The sequence below is a fragment of the Neolamprologus multifasciatus genome, chromosome 18 (assembly GCF_963576455.1).
Source record: "Neolamprologus multifasciatus chromosome 18, fNeoMul1.2, whole genome shotgun sequence".
NCBI classification, from domain to species: domain Eukaryota; kingdom Metazoa; phylum Chordata; class Actinopteri; order Cichliformes; family Cichlidae; genus Neolamprologus; species Neolamprologus multifasciatus.
This window is the reverse complement of record NC_140456.1, coordinates 3344119-3353217: the sequence shown is the minus strand read 5'-3', so window position 1 is coordinate 3353217 and position 9099 is coordinate 3344119. Positions and strand designations below refer to the sequence as shown.

Below are 9099 nucleotides of genomic sequence, written 5' to 3'. Positions count from 1 at the left end.
AGATAAAACGTTGTCCTACTCAGACTTCAGACACGTCAAGTCTTGAATTCAACCGATCTGTTGAATTCGTTTCATTTTTCTTGTAAATTCCCCTTCAGAGCTGAACTCCATAAACTGATAAAGATAATCAGAAGCTACATGACACATTCACATTCCCAGGGTGTAACGTGGTGCTGTTCTGTCAAACCTGTGGACAAGACCGCCATGATGCACTGGGTGGAGAATCTCAGGTTTTACTCCAAACTCAGTACATACTGACATTTGTAACTTGCTGTCACTTTTAAATGGATTGGGTAGCTTTTATTTTCGATTGTACGGGGTTTGAAAAGGCTCCATTAGAACCCAAATCTTCTTCTAAACTTAACCAAGTAATTTTGGTGTCTTGTGCCACTGTTGTAGCTTCTGTGTCCACGAGCATGCAAGGTTGTTCTTTTCACATAAATTCAATAATTTGAGGCTTTGCATAGACCAGTGGTTCTTAACCTGGGTTCGATCGAACCCTAGGGGTTCGGTGAGTCGGTCTCAGGGGTTTGGGCAGAGCCTCCGCCGTGACATGCACGGCTCATTTTGTGCACCAGTAAAAAACATATCTACGTCTTGAATTTGAAAAAAATCATATTTTATTTTTCACTAAAGAGGGGTTCAGTGAATTCCCATATGAAACTGGTGGGGTTCGGTACCTCCAACATGGTTAAGAACCACTGGCATAGACGTTTGTTAGCCAGTCAATTTGTTGTGGCCACTAACGTGTCAGGGTACCAACTGAAAGGTTGGTGGTTGGATTCCACCAATTGTATACATGTTACAAGAACTTTGACTCTCATGTACAGTAGAAAAACACTTTATAAGAACCAGTTCATTTAAATCTAACCAGTGAGTAAATGTTAAAATAAGAACCATGTAAAAATCAGCAGAAAAATCAACAAATGAAACATGTACTACACCATCCCGCCTGATCAACTTGTGAATTACTATCACTCTATATGCAGATTTTGTAGCTTTTTGTAACTAATATGGTCAAATATTGCCACGGCTGGTGCATCCAGTTACAGAGGTAAAAAAACATCTTGTGGATACTTCTGCAACACCAGTAGCATCTAGCAGAACAGCAATATTTGGCACCCAAGGATAGGCCATGTAGTAGAAACGCAATCAAGGTAAAGTAGGAGCTTAAAATCTTTATTTTTAGACAATACTTCAACATCATTGTGTCACGCATTCTGTTCACATATGAATCTTAAAAATATGCTTTGTGAGAGTCCTCAGGCCTCTCCCTCCTCATCCCATCAATGAGAGTATGCATACTTAATTGCTGCTTACGTACAAAGCAAAACAGCATGGCAAGTAGTAAATGGACTGATTCTTATATATTGATTTTCAAATCTGAGGATTCAAAGCGCTTTATACAACATTCCTCATTCACCAAAACACCCATTCATACAAACACTTTTTCTGTGCTTAAGCGCTTCCTATCTAACATTCACACGCAGTCATACTCGGACGGATGCATCAGAGAGCAACTTGGGGTTAGTATCTTGCCCAAGGATATTTAGCGTGCAGGCGGGGCTCAAATCACCAACCTTCCGGTTAGTAGACGACTTGCTCCACCGCCTGAGCTACAGCCGCCCCGGAGCATACTATAAGTATATTAATAGAAAAGTTATCTTGACCACTCAAGCTGCAAATACCCCTTAATGGCCTGGAAGAATCAGCAGTAAATATGAGGTCGAAGGAAAGAGCTACTTTGATTGCCTTTTAGACTTCTGTAGCATAGGGGAAAAAAGAAAGAAATCAATCACATCAAATGAGATCCTTAAAACGATGGAACTTCTTAGTCTTCTCTAACAGAGCAAATAAGAATAACGTGATGTTCCAGAACTCGGAGTAGCCTCAGAGGAGTGGACCTGCACTCTCACAACGTAACAGGATCGCATGAGAACAAGCCAATTAGTGGAAATGGATGTTTGGCTTTTCGGGTTGCGCCTAGCTTCTAACTTGTGTGGTGTTTTGTGCGAGTGTGTTTGCATGGATGGGGTTTCCAGGAAGCTGCATTCAGCACAGTGCAGGATCAGATAACCCTCCTCCTACTTCTCTCTCAGATCTGATCTTAAACAGAACCGTGTTTATCAAAGATGTCCAAGACAATAACCAACATCCGACTAAAAGAAACAATTACAACATTCAGAAAATCAAAATCTTTCAAACAATTTAAGTCAGGGATTTTTTTACAAGTCCAGTTTAATGTTCTGGTGATTAAATCTTATGCAAGGTTCAATGCATCTGCAAAAGGCTGAAAGTCTTCCTTCGAAGCACTCAAGTTAATGGAAAGCTCCGATATCTTTTTGTGCAAAATGTTGTCAACTGTCATTAGAAAACAGGTTTGTGAAGTGAATTTATCTGAGTTGTATCTTCTTCCACAATTGAGAGCTGTCAAACTGATGAACTAGAGTTGTCTTTAGTGATGTAGTTAATTTACTAAAGAGAGGAAAGTGTCAGCCACTGGTCCTCCCCATAGAGAGGGAGAAACATGATATTCCTTGGGACTGAAAGTGTTTCCTGAAGGTAATCGCTGTGTTTCGGCTGGTTGTAAACATGCAAGGACACAGTGATAGTGAGAAGCAATATAAACTGAGTTCAACACCTGCATTCCCTCGTGATAATGGGCCAATCACAAACTGAAGGGGATGTAATTTTAGAGTAACTGTCAGATCCAGCTCCAAGATGTCGAAGGAGGTGGTTCTCTGAGAGCCACAAAACCCAAACTAATGAATAGTTCAGACTGTTCCTGTCACAGTCACAGCAACATGGGGATAACTCATCAGGCTTTAGATCAGCCTTTAAAAGTGATTCTTTAAGGAACTGATCTTGCCCCTCTTACACTCTTGCGGCGCCAGTCTACATTTTTATATTTGCAAGGGTCGTGATGCGTTTGGACCATTGATGGCTTTTGCCTGACAAAACTACAGTCAGAGGAGGTTTTGTCATTATGGGAATACTCTGACCTCGTTTGAACCCTGATCATATCTGTCCATGTTTCTGTTTCTGTATCCTGTCTGAAATGTGAAGTTTAAATAAGAAAAAGGTTTGACAACCATATTTTATCAGCCCCCCTCTGAAAAAAAAGGCAAAAAATTAACAAAAGCACAATAACCGAATATTTGACTGGGTGAGTGAAAATCAAATTCAAATGTCCAACAAGTCGAAATAAAGAAAAAGAAGAGGACGAATACAACAGAAATATTATCCTGGACAAGTGAACATTGTGAGTCATCTGCTCAAAGATGTTCTTTTTTACTTTATTTGCATTTAATTATTTATTTTTTCCATCCAAGAAACCTGGAGTGCATTTAAAATTACCTTGTCACATTCAACATGCAGCTTGCTCTAATCTCAAACACAAATTTCTGACCTTTGAAGGGCTGAAGGCAAACCACACACTGACATGTATGACCAAACCCTGTCTCCAGACTTGCCTTCCTTTGAGCCCATTGGTTTTAATCCTTGCTGGAGATGTTTCCATTAAATTATTACAACCATTTCAGAGCGTGGTGATGTGTAAACCCTGTAGCGCTATGTGCAATAATAAAAGTGCTACATGCCTTTAGGTATATGCAAATCCTAATCAAACAACATCAAAACGTTATTCGCCTACTTAACCTGTCAGGTGTGTATGTGAGTGGCTCGCAGTGACAGGTGAGACAAACAAAGCCAGCATACGTACATAAAACACAAATTCTGACTCGTCCTTGTAAAGCATGACTCCTATACTGCATGACATATTTGCTAATATCATGTTTTGCTTGGCATTTATTCTGAAGTTATTCTGAATCAAGCAAGTTAAAGATATTTAATTTCAAAATTAAGAAATAAATGGCAAAATTATCCTTGTAGTATCTTTACCACTGCAGAATTTCTAACTTGCATTTTACTTTTAGGATTTATTTGCGACTGATTTGGCAATTTAAATAAAACCAGATGAGAAACTCTATATGAAAAAAAAACCCCAGACTTTTATACTTGGATACTGATTTATGAAATAAATAACAGACGGTGTAGATCTTAAAGGCAGTGAAAAGATCTAAAATACCCTCAGTTTTCCTCTGCAGCACAGTGACGCTGCAACATTGAAAAAAGTCAAAAGTCGTCAGATCTACAGTCGTCCATTCCTGGTTTTAATTGACCATTTCACCAGCAGGAAACCACGACTCAGCAGGACACTGAGGGATTAGTGTCAACAGATCATCTCAGACTAAAACCCATTTTACTGCTTTTTTTTTTTCTTAAAATATTGCTTCTACAGCCACTCAACCAAGAAATGACCTCTCATGCAGAGATGTGCAGGTTCCTGCGTAGCTGCAAAGCTGTACAGTAAGTCTGTACATGAGGTTAATGTAAAGGTGTGTAGACATGTTACACCAGAGGAGTGATGGTTTTTAACATTAACTTAATGGAGTTTGATTTATTACACAATGATGAGGTCATAAAGAGGTCAGGTGACAGAAAATCCTTAAATTGAAACTAAATCTGCGAACAGATGGTACCTCGATGGCTCGGTTGTATTAGTTGGAAAAAAAACTTGAGGTTGGCTCCAAAAGAGAGCCAGGTGCCCCACATGTTAATAACATCTTTAGAGTCTGATACAAAAATGGTTTTTAGTAATAGTTGTAATAGTTTCCCCTTCATAACAACTGTACTGTGGTAGTTTTGTTATAACTCACATGTTTATGTTGTGTTAAGGCTTAAAGTTTGGATTAGCAGTCTTATGTAGCCACTAGCTAAGCTATGCTTAGCTAGTGGCTACATAAGACTGCTAAGTAGCTAACTAGCTAGCTAAGCTATGCTTAGCTAGCTAGTTAGCCACTAGCTAAGCTATGCTTAGCTAGTGGCTGCACTAATTAACTCAAGTCACTTGGAAGTTGTAATTGCTGAAGTCAGAGCAGCCCCACCAAGTCCAAGTTAATAACCCAAGATGGGAGCACTGAAAGTAAACAAGAGTAAAACTAGAACTTTTAGTTTGTATTTGTGACTCATTAAATGAGCCATTCACAGAACACTGAGCAGGCTCCATCCATGATCATGCTGCAGCAATGTTTTTAAGCAAAAGAAACTATTGCTCCGTTCTGGTGATGAGTGCATCGCTCTATTGTGCTAAGAAGCTACATAAATCATGTTTTTCCTGCTTTAATATTGAAACATAATCAACTTGGGAGCGACGTCACTCTTCTTCCGACCTCTGAGATCAGGAAAACAGCGACTGAAAGAACTCTCTGAATGGTGTTTGTGCAGCTAGTCCTTTATTGAAAATTTTAAAAATTGTCATCATTTAAAAAAATAGTTTTGATGAGTGAAATGCAAAAACTTTATAAGTTAACACTTACTATTATTGCACCAAGTCCACAAACCAAAGGCTGTGATAATGTCGGCTAAGTACACCCATATGGAAAAGAAATAGTAAAAACTTATAAAAGACTTGCATAAGATGTGGCCTACTTCATATAGTGAATCATATAAGGCTTATATGATTTACTCATGAAAGTGGCCACTTTCTCATTACTTTCATATATTGTTTTTAGTAAGTATCCAAAACATACAAGTTTCATTTATATCATTTTTCAAGGGATCTTATATCTGTTTTCACTCTTGTATGCTTTTCATACAAGTTTCACACAAGACAGATACAAACTTTATAAGATTTATATATATCTTTTCCATGTGGGCATATTTTCCATATAGTTTAGACATTTTTAGGTAATATTTAAATTAAAATTTAAGGATTTAAGAAAAACATGCAAACAGCTTATTTGAAACGACCTAACATAACGATCAGTTCAATAAATATTGGCAGTGCACACGATAACTTCAGCTTTATCCTTTGACGTCACTTAAGCGCATTTTATTGACTGTTAGAGAGAAAGTGATTATGTAAGTTTCATGTTATTGGGAGGTTTAAATTGTAGTTATTTCACCAATTATAATACCAGGATTTTTTTCCCCAGCAGTGTTAATGTACAGATAAAAATCACAATGAATTGAGCTGCGCAAACCTCTGTGCACAATGTTCCACGAAAACACACATGTGGAGGAAGCTAGACTGAGGGAGAGGTTAGGAAGCGTTAGGATCCAGAGGAATGTTTAGAAATATCCGGCAGGAAGTCAAGACTTAACAGAAAGCCAGAAGAGAAAAGAGGAGGATCGAGCAACGAGTGAGGAAGGTGAAGAAACCGAACAGGAATGATGTTTCTGTTCCTGTTTGTGTCTGGATATTGGGCACTTTTAACACTGCACTCTGCACCTTGGGATTTTGACCAAAATCTTCTGCTTCTTTAATTTTGTGGGCTCATTTTGTTGACAAAGATCTTTGACAAGAGGCAAAGAAAACCTGCAGCATGCACATCTGAATCATTGCCTTTGTTAGTGAATAAAATTAGGTGACAATTTATTTTTGAATTGGTGAACAATACAGAAGGTTCTGAATTATTTTAGTGATCATTTCCAGAAAAAGGAAAAGTGATTGTTTACCAGCAGGTTTGACATGTAAATGTGGACTAAGTCCAAATATGTGTTTAGTCGTTTAAATGGTGAGCCGTTTAAAATGATGACATCATACTGTTGATCTAAGATAGCATGGTAAAAGCTTCCTTTGTAACTCATGAAGGCTCACCACGGTGGGCAGATCCACGTATCTGACTTGGCAGATTTTTAGCCAGATGCCCTTCTTGACACAAATCCTTGGGATTTGCGTCACCTTCCAGTCTTAAACCCGGGGATCTTTCACGTGTTAGACAAATGTGTTAACCACTATACTATGAAGCCACTAAAGCAGGGGTGGGGCAACCCACGGCCTGGTGTCCTGCAGGTTTTAGATGTGCTGTTGATCCAACACAGCTGATTCAAATGGCTAAACTACCTCCTCAACATGTCTTGAAGTTCTCCAGAGTCCTGGTAATGAACTAATCATTTGATTCAGGTGTGTTGACAAAGGGTGATGTCTAAAACCTGCAGGCCACCGGCCCTCGAGGCCTGGAGTTCCCCACCCCTGCTTCACAATGCATTTTATCAGCCACACCCTTAAACCAAATTCCATTTCTCTGCAACAATAAATAAATAAATACATAAATAAATAAATAATAAGAAGCCCACTTGTTTCATTTCATGATTCAAGTTCTGCATGCATTCTCTTAGATAGAATAACAGCTGTCAATGTTCCTAAATAGCTTAAAGGAGATTAAAGAGTTTATGAAATTAAAAAAATTAAAAACAAAGACAACCTCAGTGCTAATCCTTGAATCCTAATCCTTCATCTGATGCGTTTGCGGTCGAAACATATGTGTGAGATCAGCCTGCACCTCATCCTTGTCTGAACCACACAAAGACTAACGTCATGTCAACCACGAGGTTCTCTTGATAACAATAACACAGACATACATGTACACAGCTGCTACAATGGCATCTAGATCACTGATTAACCTACAAACTGAGACAAGAAGCGAATATGAGGAAACAGGGCAGCGAAGCAATCCCTCACACGTGAATGACCAATGTGAAAAAAGTTGAGTGTTTATGTCTCTGCATCGCTTCCAAGATAACTCAGAAAGGTCTGAATACTGACAAAAGTCTTACACTGAACATGAAGGCGGCTCATCTGACAGAAATGCACAACTGAGGCCGGAAGACATCGAAATAAGCAGCTGACCAGAGACGATTAACTGAAAAACAATTAGTTTAGTTTTATGAATTCAACTTTATGGCAATTTTCACCAACTTTGATTGTTATTACATCATTTGGGGTGGCTGTAATTCAGGAGGAAGAGTAGGGCACGCACTGAAAGGTTGAGTGTTCGATCCCTGGCTGCTCCAATCTGCATGCCAAATAATCTTGGACAAGATAATAACCCCAAGTTGTTTTCTGATGGATCTGTCGGAGCGTAAATGTATCTGAATGTCAGATAGGAAACACTTATGCACAGAAAGAAATGCTTGTGAATTAAGCAAGTTGCATAGAGCACTTTCACTGCCCAGGTACAGTAGGAACCAGAGGTGGGACCAAGTCATTGTTTTGCAAGTCTCAAGTAAGTCTCAAGTCTTTATCCTCAAGTCTCAAGTAAGTCTCAAGTCTTTATCCTCAAGTCTCAAGTAAGTCTCAAGTCTTTATCCTCAAGTCACAAGTAAGTCTCAAGTCTTTATCCTCAAGTCTCAAGTAAGTCTCAAGTCTTTATCCTCAAGTCACAAGTAAGTCTCAAGTCTTTATCCTCAAGTCTCAAGTAAGTCTCAAGTCTTTATCCTCAAGTCTCAAGTAAGTCTCAAGTCTTTATCCTCAAGTCACAAGTAAGTCTCAAGTCTTTATCCTCAAGTCACAAGTAAGTCTCAAGTCTTTATCCTCAAGTCTCAAGTAAGTCTCAAGTCTTTATCCTCAAGTCTCAAGTAAGTCTCAAGTCTTTATCCTCAAGTCACAAGTAAGTCTCAAGTCTTTATCCTCAAGTCTCAAGTAAGTCTCAAGTCTTTATCCTCAAGTCTCAAGTAAGTCTCAAGTAATGTCAGGCAAGTCAGAGTCAAGTCTCAAGTCACTGGTTTAAAAGTCCGAGTAAAGTCACAAGTCTGAAACTTTGAATTTCAAGTCCTTTCGAGTCTTCAAACGGAAAAAAAGAATGTTGCAGTTATGCTAAATGTAAATATTAGACCATGTGATTTTTAAATCTGTGTTTTTCTCAACACATGACGAAATAGTGAACTTAGAAAATATAAACAAATTGTGAAATTGCACCTCTATAAAATGCAGCTCAATTAAACTTCACTCCAAGAATAATTTTCACCGACGGTTCTGAGATAAGCTGCATGTTGTTCTTGGATGCGCTTGTAGGACCGGCTTTAAAATAGCATGACAAAAATATCATACACATTAAAGTTAGTTGACATCACAAAGTTAGATGAAGTCATGATCTCATCGTAGCAAAAGAGGAGCACCAACTTCAACTGTCGGACAAAGTTGGAAGTTGTTCCATCTCTGTCTGTGATTCTCTACTTACATGTTTTGGATATTGCATTTAGTTTTTTTTGTTGACTACTTCATAGTTTATGTACCTGAAAAAAATAACTCCTTGC

The 9099-nt window shown here is 38.5% G+C and overlaps 1 protein-coding gene and 1 long non-coding RNA gene across 2 annotated transcripts in view; one reads left to right on the top strand and one right to left on the bottom strand.

The window, feature by feature from the left end:
- Nucleotides 1-9099, bottom strand: part of myo10 (myosin X) — a 165468-nt gene that overhangs the window by 147243 nt on the left and 9126 nt on the right.
- On the top strand, nt 6751-8633 carry LOC146497007 (uncharacterized). Its single transcript, XR_014870798.1, has 2 exons — nt 6751-8105; nt 8562-8633. It is a non-coding gene; the product is annotated as an uncharacterized LOC146497007 (long non-coding RNA).